This window comes from Excalfactoria chinensis, chromosome 5 (genome assembly GCF_039878825.1).
Source record: "Excalfactoria chinensis isolate bCotChi1 chromosome 5, bCotChi1.hap2, whole genome shotgun sequence".
Classification (NCBI taxonomy): Eukaryota; Metazoa; Chordata; class Aves; order Galliformes; family Phasianidae; genus Excalfactoria; species Excalfactoria chinensis.
The window spans coordinates 16,726,864-16,739,600 of record NC_092829.1 but is presented as its reverse complement, the minus strand read 5'-3'; the positions used below and the strand labels follow the sequence as shown (position 1 = coordinate 16,739,600).

At 33.2% G+C, this 12,737-nt stretch overlaps 1 long non-coding RNA gene across 1 annotated transcript; it reads left to right on the top strand.

Annotated features, from left to right (window-relative positions):
• The first annotated feature begins 3,823 nt into the window (after nucleotides 1–3,823).
• On the top strand, nucleotides 3,824–11,997 carry LOC140252477 (uncharacterized). Its single transcript, XR_011903663.1, has 3 exons — nucleotides 3,824–3,891; nucleotides 10,019–10,086; nucleotides 11,924–11,997. It is a non-coding gene; the product is annotated as an uncharacterized lncRNA (long non-coding RNA).
• The last annotated feature ends 740 nt before the right edge of the window (nucleotides 11,998–12,737 follow it).

Sequence of the window (12,737 nt, the reverse complement as noted above, 5' to 3'; positions counted from 1 at the left end):
GTTGAAACATGCAGGAATGTTGGAAAGCTTCATAAAATTATTTTTTTAAAAAAAACAGACATTAATTTGTTGAATTACTACTGAATTTGATGGAATATGTGTAAGCATAGACAACATTGCAAAACCATACTGCAGAAGTGAAAAAAAAAGAAAAGTCTTTATTTTAACAACAAAGAGTAATAAATGATACTCAGCAGCTACCATCCTATGGATTGACATTGCCTGTTAGTGAAGTAAGTGTACAACTAATCAGACCCCTTAGGCAAATTCTCATTTCTTAATATTTTATCAGAGCTGACCTCTTCTAAATCTAAGAAATAATTAGATTGATTTCACTTTTGTCTCACACACACGATTGCTGTTCTATAATTCTACATTCTAGTAAGTGAAAACATGATAAGAATAAAGAAATTACTACAGAATTCATTGGTTCCTATATGAATCTTCTAGATTACAAATTATGTAATTCTTTTCAGCCCAAAACATACCAAGAATGATAATACTTCTCTAAGAAAAAGGAAAACAACATCAATACACAGTATTGTTTTTGTCTGCTCTAATCTTTGTGTCAGTATGATCATGTAAACACAGTGGCTCAAGCCAGTAATTCTACAGATAGCCTATACCTGAACTCATATACATGTGCTTGCTGAAGGATATGGCAGCAACTTCTCTTTACAGTTGGTATCTGCAAGATATTATTGAAACATTCCTTAATTATGATTTGGGAAGAACTGTAAGGCCATTTGAATCAATTGTATAAATATAGTCAAGACATAAATTCACATTTTTCAAGGGCAATTCAGAATAGCAGTGCAGGTGGGTTTCCAGTGGACAAGCTAGCTTTAAGTCCATACCTTTCACAACTGAGCAAAACCTGAGAAGAACTTAATTAGCCCTTAAAAAGTGCTGTTTACACTATTCTTTCTTTCTAGTTAAATCTCAGTGCATGAAAAAAAACCAAACAACAACAACAACAAAAACAGGATCTGTCTCTGTCACTGAGCACTGCATTTTAACTTGTGCATCCTATCTACTTTATTACATAGTAGAAAAACACAATTTGATGAAAAATTTGCCAATAAGGAAGTTCAAATTCATAAAACGGGTTGATAACTTCCTTTCTGTCCTCTGGAAAGTATCTAGTAACAGAACTTGCACTTTCCTCTTGATATGGCTTAGTAAATTTGGGCTTTGGGTTTTCTTTAAATCACTGTCCTGTTTCTATTTAGCAAATTTGAGTCTCTACTGTCTTTTCTTTAAATTCGTTAGGTTAAATGATTCAATTCAAATGATCCTTGAATGTTAATTTACTGTAGAAACCACAAGATTTAAGCATTTCTGTCTTGTAGATTTAAGATGCAGAAAGGCATGGGGGTAAATTACACATTTTTGTTTTGTTGCCTATAGTATTTTCTAGTGATAAGGAAGCGCAAGAAGCACTGAATCTCAGTTGCTTTGCCTAAGTAGAAATCTAGACAAAGTATAACTAAGCCTTTTAAGTTAAATTACAAACAAACAAGCAAAGAGAAAACCAGATTTACTGTAGGTCATAAAATGAACAAGCTCAGCTTTATGCTATCTATTTAGTTTGTGTACATCAGCATAACACTAACGTTAGCTGAACTACACTGATGTACTTCCACTGAGGAGCTACCCCTTCACAGAAAACTGTATCTTTCTATTACTATGGGAAAATCAATATGGGTGAGCTAAAATCAGATCTATCTGGAAGTCAAAGAAAATGCAAGTTTAAACTATGAAACCCCAAAGCTGTGTGCCCTTCTTGAAGCTGCTTTTGATTTTTTTAGGATTCTAGATCGAAGTCATCTTGACAAAATAACATCAGAAAGGATTCTTTGGAGACTTCCATTCTGACCAAAAGGACAAAAAGACAGGACTTCCAAAAACATCACAGGAAAGCCTCAGGTAATGTATGAAATTACTGATTATGTATTATCACAGTAATGAGTGTTTCTTTGTTTAAAAAAAAAGTAAAAGAGAGAGAGAGAAGATACAATCCTTTTTAAAACAATGCCTTTTAAGCTCAAGAGCTTCCATTATTCCTCTGTGGAAAAAGAAATACATAAATGTAAAAAATATGTAACAGTTACAGCCGCAGGTACTAAAAGGGATAGACTTCTTTGATTCTCATAACCTAAACTGTGCTACTTTAATGAGTTAGCTGTAATTCCCTACTAGCCTGAAGTAAATTAGCCTTCTGTGAATGGAGTCTTAAAACACATAACAACTTACTCAACCAGCAACTTGCTTAACCATAATACAGAGAAACACAAAGAATCAGGGATTATGTGAAATCCTGTACTCAGTGCTGCTGAGAAACATTTATGTTTACAAAGCTGTCCTGCATTTTTCACCTCTCTACCTAAATGGAACATGAGTCATGGCTTTCTATAAGTGACAGCTGAAGGAGGCTCTATTATTGTTATACATTCATTTCCTACTGAAGCTTCAAAGATTTCACATAGGATGTGGGAGTCCGGTGCACCAAAACCCACATATCACCTCCCACAGGAGTGCCCTAATCAACAAGCTAAAGACAAGGATGTGGAGAAGAACACTTTTACTCCCATTTCCCTTTGTGATGTTGTTCTGCTTCATGTAAAATAATTCAAGATTCACAGCACCCAGAAACAAAAACCTACTTGTCTGGCATTGGTTTTAGTACCATTCCTCTTGCTGCCTCCTACACACAATTCATTTTCTCTGAGATGAGCATGAATATATTTAGTAGGAAAAGTTTTTTGTGATTATTTCACTTCTGCAACAATGGCATTAATCACTAAAGCTAGTAACTTTGACCTTGTGACTGAAGAGGACCCAGCTATCTCAAATTGACACCAAACCTTTAAAATGCTGAATGTGGAAAGAATATAGAAATATGAATTTCTCTTCTATTTCTCTTTTACATAATAGATTTGCATAAGTTTTTTAGCACAAATGAATTCCATATCTTCTGTTGTTTTGTTGGATTTTGGATTATTTTGTCAGCGCAAGGCTTAAGCACAAGGGAAGAGCCAGATTTTTTAGCATTATCTGTCTTTGTAACATCTTGAAGAAAACTTTAAGCTCTTGAATAAGAATTAGTTTCTGTTATTGAACTTATGCTGTGTGGAATGTTAGTGGTAGTTTTGACTACCATAGTTTTGCAGTTCAACATCCAACTCCTGCAACATTCTGCTGCAAGTGTCACCAAGTGATCCTCCAAAGCTCCTGTTCCTCCTATATGACATAAGAAAAGTTTTGGCTTAGGGCTGACTGGAAAACATACATTCTACTTGTGTGTAAATGAAAATCTGCAGATGTCTTTTTAGAGCGTTTAATTTCAATATACCAAGAAAAATGAGATGAGCCTTTTCTGTTACCTACCTTGTCTCTAGTGATGTTACCTTTCAATTCTGGCTTTATTGGGTTCTTTTCATTCACATAGATGGCAATACCAGCTTTAACTAGCTAGTGTAAATCCAGTCCAGAGTCAGTGCCAAAATTTTTCCACCAGCATTTTTCTAATAAGAATGCTACATAAAGCTGTACAAGAATGTAATATATCATAGCTACTTGTGCTTGTTGTTTCCATCAAAGAATTTTTTACAAAAACCTAACCTGTATGTCGGAATGTATAGGAAATTGGTAATCACAGCCAGAACCCCTGATTAACCAGCTGAGGCAAGTGTCAGGTCAGCTGTGGGAGCACAGGTGAAGGTAATTCAGCTGTGCTCCTAGAAGGGGTAGAGCCTTACACCACCTCTCCTAGACTTCATTTAAGGGCTGACCACCACAGCAGCAGCATCTCTTTTGGAGACTGTTTTTTTGTGGAGTTTGGGTGACCAGCCTCAGTGGTTTCCATCTAGATTGATGGTATCAGAATTGGTGAGTTTTTCCTATAGATAACCTTTGGCTATCTATTACACCACCTTTCTTGTATTATTTTATACTCTACACAGAAATAGTTAAAACAGAACTTAGACTGATCATCTTCTGAAACAAATGCAACTTGTTTTCTGTATAATCTGTGGCTGAGATCTGCTAAAGGGCAGTTTATGTCCACATGCGAGTAGCCTTGATTTTAATCTCACTCCGGAGGCACAAACAGTTTTTAAAATCTTGCAAACAAGTTGTGAAGTATCACCTCATCAAATCAATACTGAAAATGTGATAGAAATCAGGGTGAGCTATATCACTTCAGAAATAGATTCTGCCCTGGTCTCAAGTGCATATTGATCTTGTATAATGAAATATGATATCCTTTAATTACTTCACAGTATAAAAGCTTATAATGCTATCTGTTTAAAGCAGCAATTGCCTATTTATTCAACCTTAAGTTATGTTTATCTTTGTGGATGAAAATTGTACACCGGACAAAATCTGATTTTTTTTTTATTCAAGGCTTTAGATTTACTTTTTTTTATTATTATTATTTTTTAAATACAGTGAGGAGTTGAAGTCACAGATAAAAGACACTAGAGAATAATTCAGGGATTTATTTTAGTGACTTGTCCTTTACATTTTCTTCTGTGCAGTATTTTTTCAGTAAAGACATCGGGCAAACACCTTTGGGACCTGGTAGATATGAAAGTGTTTGAATTTGCAAAGCTGAGAATACCGGATAAAAATTTATCTACTTCACAAATTGTTCAAACACCAATCAGACCACATCCTTGATTCACATCACTTTATTGTATTTACCCAGAATCAGAGATCTTTTATTTTCTATTTTCTATTGTTATTCTTCCCCACCCATTTTTTTTCTTCCTGTCTCATATAAAAGAAAACAGGACAGGAAGTCCACATAATTTTAACCCCTTAGATCTTTCTCTAATTCTGGCTTTCTCTACATGATCTTTGAGGTCTTTTCCAAGCTGGGTAATTCTGTGATTCTATGTATGTCTGCGGTGCAGAAACTCCCTTTCCACTGTCTCGAGTCCATACTACAGAAAAATATTTATAACTAGAAGTACTTTAGAGGTTGCAATGAAACTATGTCCTTTGCTGTTAAATGTATGTCTCTGCAGTGTGCTAGGTAGTAGGGAGAAAACATCATTCGTCCATTGCATGTAAAAATCAGATGAGTTATGCTTGCAAGAGGGCCTTCCACCATTGTCTAATATTAGTTAGAGACAGCTAGAGACTGAGGCAGTTGTAGCCAATAACTAGCTCATCCAAAAAATGACATTTTCATCAAAGTAAATGGTGAAATTATTTTAACCCACAAGGCAAACTGTTTTTGTTTTTTTTTCATGAAGCAATGGTCACAGAAATTAAAAAAAAAAAAAAAAAAAGTAACAAAATTAACTACAATAAGTGTTATAGTGCATTTTCAGAAACAAAATGTTATGCATTCTTTGTAATGGAGATTACTTTCACATAGCTGAAACGCTTCCACTCTAAATCTGAGAATGGAACTCTCATAATGACTGAGTGAAAAATGACTTTCTGGTATAAAAAGCAAAGAGTTTAGAGGCAGTACAGTCTTCCACCCAACCATCTGTCAAAATATCTAACATCTGTCCAAACATTTAAATTGTTACTTGCAATTAAATAAATATATGTAAACATGTCCCATTCAAAAGCCTGTTTATGGACAAGGAGGGAGCATACTTTATATGAGTAAAGCATGAATTTATTGTTAATATAAAGGAAAATTTAAGCCTAATTCAATAATCATTACTAGTACAGATCAAATTACTACAGTAAAATAAAAAATAATAATGCAGACAGAACACTGACATAGAGGGGGGAAAAAAAAGTTGTAAAAGTAACACATTTATAGTTGGTAGCACACACTTGTCAGTTTCTAGATGTGTTCCTGATATTTTGTTCATCTTTACACTGCTCCTCTAGGTCCTAAGGCTAGTGCTTGTTTCTTTCACTCTGACACTGGCACTGGGAAATCTAATGGCAAGCTGCCAGCAACTGCAGTATTAAGCTGTGACAGATGTGATGTTTTGATGTTTTTTTAATTCCTCTCTTCTTATTTCTTTTTACTTTCCTTTCCTTCTTGATTTGTTTTGTTGTTGTTGGTGGTGGTGGTGGTGTTTTTGTTTTTCACACTCTTTACATTTAGAGTCAAACATACCATACATGCATGGAAACAAACACGTATTTTCTCATTTCTCGTTATTCAAAGGTCTGTAGCTCTAAACTATAGATAAATTAAGCAGATAATGATATTTAAATCCATAACATACTGATTCTTTGTGCTACTTGTTAGTCATAAACACCTCGTTCTACCTGGAGGAACTGCATGTTATCTACGTAAAAATGTAGCTGTATTTAAATAAGTAAATAAATAAAATGAGGAAAAGATAAAACTAAGTAGATATTGACATACGGTCAATTAGAGAGATTATTATTACAACAAAGGCAAGTACAACAGTGCTACAGGCATTGAGATGGGTTACTAGAAAAAACGATGCATAGTTGTTCATGTACTCCTATAATGTGCTTGTCAAAGCAGCCAGTACTGGTACTTCAGGTAAATGTGCAATAAACTTGAACTAGGAAGATGTAAGATAAATGTATTGCCTCTTCTGCCAGGATATTATCATTTCCTTAACTAATAGTCATGTTACTTCCAAGATGAGCAATCTTTCATATAAATGTTAGGAACTGTCACATTGTATCTGTACCTTCTTTCCGGAAATCTTACATGATAGTAGCTCTGGATAGCAAGTAAAATTTAAATATTATTATACTCTTATCATTTGCACCCAGTCACTTGGCTGTAATCCAATCTTGTATCAGCTTGCTGTCCTCATCTTCTGAGCCCTAGAACTGATGAAATGATAGAAGATAACACCAATAGAAAATACTTCAGCCGATGTCGTTTTATTCTTGTGTCTGCCTAAAGACTACAAAAACATTTGTAAGTGAAATACACTTACCTTACTTGCTAAGGTGTACACACATACAAATATTAAAGCTTAACTGTTGAAACCAGTGAAAGATACAACTCATTCAGATAATAAAGTATTGTATCACATCACTGGAGAAAAACAATTTTGCAAAATATTATTGTGACTTATACATGCTTTTTTTGTTCTTTTTCTTTTTCCCAAAAACTAAAGCTTTAGCAATTTTTAGTCATTGATTTCACTCATGATGTTTTTCTTATTTTTGTATGTTGACCCAAATACTCAATCTATCATATATGTAAAATTTTGTGTCCAGGTGTTTGGTAAGGTGAAAATTATAAATTTTTCTTATTAAATGAATCATTATGCAATAAATATTTGCATATAAATTTAGCAATAGGATATTTTAAAAATAGAAGGATATGATATAACTTAAATTTTGATGTAACTAATGAATAAACAATATAAGCATTTTTAGTTAGAAAACAGTAAATAGAATTTATGATCACAAAATACCAGTAATACATGAACTTCAATATCTGATAATTATAATAAGTGATTATATGCACTTATAGAAATAACTGGAATACTTTTACTAGATTATTTAATGCCTTTTCTACAGTTTAGTGTAAATAGGGTTAGAAATGCACTAAACTCAGTAAATAACTACTTTATGTATAATTTTTAAGTAGATAAAATTCATTTTGGGCTTGATCAGGAGTACTGCTTTTTAAATTTCAATAGGTTTTGTGTCAGGCACACAAATCTTATTCTAACCTAAAATGGAGTATTTAGGCTTTCAGAAATAAGACACTAATTTATGGAAGAGTTATATAAATCACATCGAAAATTCTATCCTTTTTCTTCTTTTTGTTCCTAAAATTTCATTGAATATTACACAGGAGCTACATTTGATTTGTCAAGAACTTTCTAGTTGACTTTTCTATTCACAAAACATTTCTACGAGTTTTAATTTATGGCAGAAATCTATGCAACATAACATTGTGTCTTGCAATAGCTATTGATGTACTTCTAATTTGACTCTACATTTGATTTGAAAAGTGTTAAATTATGAGTTTAGTCTACAGGAACTTGAGTTTTGTTTATCATGCTCATGGACAAATAATCAAAACATATACAGAAATACAATGCTATTTAGATTAAATTAATTCATGTCTGTCCTTGAATGAAATTTGAATCAGAATCATGTGAACACACAACAACTGCTCAAAATAATTACCCTAAAATGAAAACTATTTTGTCTTAATAGGAAAAAACTGATGGACAATTGCTTCATAAGTGGTCTTTTCATCAAGCTATTAAATTTGGCTTTGAGACATGCTAATTACTTCTGTAAGTTAAAGCAGTTAAGTAAGTAGCAAATCTCTTAAACATATGGCAAGGCTTATTATCAAATGAAAACCAGATATTGCAAATATTTGGAGTATGCATTGCTCTAAACAGACCTGAAAATGAAAACAAAATACTAGTTTTAAAATCCCTACAGGAAGGACATACGCCTTTCTTGAGAACATATGCCAAGACATACATATCATTTAAACTTTTTTGATTGCACATTTATTAAAACACACGTTTATTTGAATCTTTGTATTTACAACAGATGACTCATTTGGTAAGCTTTGAGAGACACATTAAAGGAGAGGAGGGAAGAAAAGGGAAGTGAAGGGAAAGAAAGGAAAGGGAGAGACGTCATAGAATGGTCTGGGTTGGAAGGGACCTGAAATATCATCTGGATCTATCCTCTTTACCATGAGAAGGAACACCTACCATTAGAACAGATTACCAATGCCCCATCCAATCTGGCCTTGAATACTTCTGGATGGGGCATCCACAGCTTCTCCGGGCAGCCTGTTCCAGTACCTCACCATCATAGTTTATTCAAATTCTTTTTATAATTTTTTATTTATTTATTTATTTTTAAGTTTGTTTCATTTCAAAGACACTGACAACACAGGCAGAACTTTTGTTATAAAATAAAATAATAATTTATTTTTTTTGTATTTCATTGATCATCTGCTGTTGCTGGCTTGTGTTCTAAGGCATGCATTCTAAAAAATGTGCATTTTCAAATGGTTAAAAAGAAAACAACAGTGTCCTCAGGAAGGTATCATTAATATTTTGGAATAGGATGTAAAAAATTGTACATTTTACAAGAAAAACAGCAGGAGAAAATCAGTTAAGTAGAACATAATTATCCTTTCTGGAAGATAGCCAGTGCACTAAATTTAGAGGACATATGATCCAAATGACTATAAATTGTATTCTTCATTCATTTAAGACAAAACTGAACCAATTTGGCATTTCCTGAATCGTAGGGTTTTGTTGTTTTTTGTAAAGAAAAAAGTTATAATTATCCATAGAAATGTTCCTAAATATGAAATCCCAATTGTTTATGGTTGGGTCTTTCATTATTTTCAGTCCACTGAAATAATTTTGACTTTTTTTTTTTTTCTAATTTTCAGTTTTTATTATATCAAATCTGCATTAAAGGAAAGCTTAATAATTAAAAATAGTTGAATTTTTTTTCCATTATTAGACCTTTAGAAATATTTTAAGAGCTGTCTTTTTTTTTTTTTTTTTTTTTTTTTTTTCTTTTTTCCAAAGTGTTCCTTTGGAAAGTTCTGATCGACTCTGATTCATTTACTCTGTACTTACTCTATTTTGAGCTGACTGACATAACTTGTTAACATAATTTCAAATGATTGCAGATATCTGCCTGGAGTTTTTCTGCCCCTAACATACTAGATCATATCAATTTAATGAAAATGATATTTTCTGTTGTAATGTTAATACTTCTTTGTCTTAGAAGGTTGTTCCACTTTTAACACCTAAGTAGTTAAATTTAGCAGATCCACTCAGGAAGGTTGTCGCAGCCATGTAAGAACACAAGTGTGAATTACCTGCTACCTCTTTGTCAAGAAAGAATGAAGTCACTAAAGAATGGAGACGCTGATGTTCACATAAGTACAGGGTTGTCTTGAAATGACTTTGAAAAATCATTGATAAGCTCAGTTGCTGCTGTCTTTTCAGCAACAGATAAGTTTTCAACAAGCTACTGAAATCCATGATAAGAATTATGTGAATAATTAGAAGATTGATTTGTCACACTCTTACTTTTTCAGTGGTGCAAACTGCATGGACATGAGTAGGTGATAACAAGGACATCACATTTTGCTACAGAACCTACTTGGTATGGAAAAAAAATTATGATCTCTTGAGGAGGACATCCTCTGAACTGGAACCACACCTTTTAAAGATAATTCAGAGGCAAATGGGAGGTATATGCTCCTGTAGATTGATGTGCTATTATCAAAATATATGCTATATTTTGATAATTATTTAATTCAATAATATCACTTAATTGCATAGATTAGCTCAACCATAGAAATAAATATCTAGATGTGAACAATGTTCAGTCCAAACATAACTGTGGATTTGTAGAGCTGCTTCAGCACAACAAAGTCTGTATTTTGGAAATACATGCATCTAGTGATGGGCTTTGATGTTACTATACCCTTCACTGCTGTTGAGACTGTTACTGGCAGCTACTGCTTCTGTTGATGATTTTTAGCTTCCATTTCCTTCTGGCTAATCACTGAGCTCGCCTTTGAGGACTGAAATGGACAAAACATTACCTGTATGCACATCTTCCTAGCTGTTATTTTATATAGACATGCTGAAAAGCACTGAATGTGGTGGATTCTAATGTTCAGTTTCTCTTCAGTATTTCAGGAACAATAATCTGTGTGCTGTCTTTGTTTCCTGTCTTTCTAGTCTACTCTTTTGATTTGTGCAAAGTTCAAATTAATTACCTTTTTGCTACATAAAACAAACAAACAAAAACAACAAAAATGAAACCCTACCTATTTATGCATGGGCTAAAAAACCAGTTTATTACTTCTGTGGTCATAAGTATATGTCTTCTAAAGTGTTTCCTGCTGAAATGTCATGCTGGCTAGAATTCAGCAGCAAATAAATATTGCTGTCCTCACTAATTTAAAACAGTTTGAGTTTTAAACCTCTAACTTCAGGAGATTTATTAAGATTGCAGTTTTCATCGTCATCCCTTCAGTCTATCAAGCTAGTTCAAAACAACAGAAACCATACTTTTTCAGTAATATGTCAGATGTTGCAAATTCAATCTCTTTAATTTCTGTCATATATTAGAGCACGAGAGCAAGTACCCGAAACTAGAAATAAATGTGTCCATTCAAATTGAAACTTAAATTAAATGATTTTCTTTGATCAAAAATATTTCTAAGCTTTGACTTGATTTTAGTAAATGGAGACCAAGTCAACACAGGCAGGGACTCCTGAGTTACAGCTTTCTACATTAGTATAAGATGAATTCCCCTCTTACTGGGCTGACCTGGTGCCATCCATTTATAATGTATTTTATATTTTAAGTGCTCTGCAAACACCAGAAGCTCAGTTCAGACCATTCTTCCTTGGGACTGAGTTCTGGGCATCACTGACCATATTTACTTGCACCCCATAGAACATAGGGAGAGTTTACATGCCTGGTTCACTCACAAACATCTATATTTAAGTATCTTTACTTCTAGATTAATCTCTCTTTATTGGTTTGATTCATTGCTTCTATATCATTGACCCATTATGGTGGAGCATAATACTATTTGAGATATCCATGAGCATCTGAATCCAAAAAACTGTACTAATTTCATAGAAGGGGCAAAAGAATCCTGCCTTACTCTGGAACAACAGCTGGGGCTCAACAGAGGATATTTCAAACAACTGCACATCTAAGAGTGGGTATCTACATTGAATTCCATGTCTTAATGTGGAGGTGAAATACATCCTTGAAATTAGACAAAGTCCCGTAGTGTATGTTGTATTTTGTATTCTTTGGTAATAAAACCAGAGTTAACTACATGAAACACTAACTTGCATGTGTTTTTTACAGACATATGATGGACATGACATTTATTTGAATGAAAAATAGAAGCAAATTTTGAAATATCAACACTTGTCCTAAAATAGGTTTTCCTTTCTCTGCTCCATTTTAGCTAGAAGGAGGATTCAGGCACAGTGAGAACAGAAGATGGTTTGCAGGCAGGAGAGTACAAATAAGACCTTTGAGGCCAATGTTGTGTTGCTACTTTGGTTTGTTTCAATGTTTAATGTTTGTAATCAAGAAAGCTGACAAATTTTTATGCAAGTATTTTACGTCCTCTCTGACAAAATTTGTCCTTATTACTTTTGAATGCTGGTAGAGAATTTTGATCTGTTAGAAATGGATAAATTATACATAAATGTATTACTGATCTTGTTTTTTTAAAAATTCTCTACTCCAATATCTCCTTCAGATTATGTCACTAATATGTCACATTTCTGGTCACAGAAATTATTCCTTTGGATTGTAAAACAACTTTAAACGATAAAAAGTAGTTTTCTTCACGTTTACTCAGAAGTTTAAACTTTACACTCACACCATAGCGTATAAGAGTATTTGATTTTCTGCAGCTAAAAATAGGGAAATCAATACCAAAACTAAAATTCTATCACAAACCTTAGGTTTATTTCTGACTAACTGAATGATTTAAAACCTAACAAATTATATCTCCGTTTATCCTTTAACTTTTTCTTAGAGGGCAACCTCTGTGACAACAAAGCTATTCTTATTGGACAGTTACAACTGCCTCAGATTTCAAGTTTCAAGTGATACTAACTAGAAGCCTTGATTTTTTTATTCATTGGTTTATATTACTATTCTTAATCTCAGCTGTTTCAGAAAGTTATAGCATAAGAATATTTTCTTTCATCCTTCTTAATTTGGTGATGATAATAGCAAGGATAACTCTGAGATGTTGAGATTTTTTT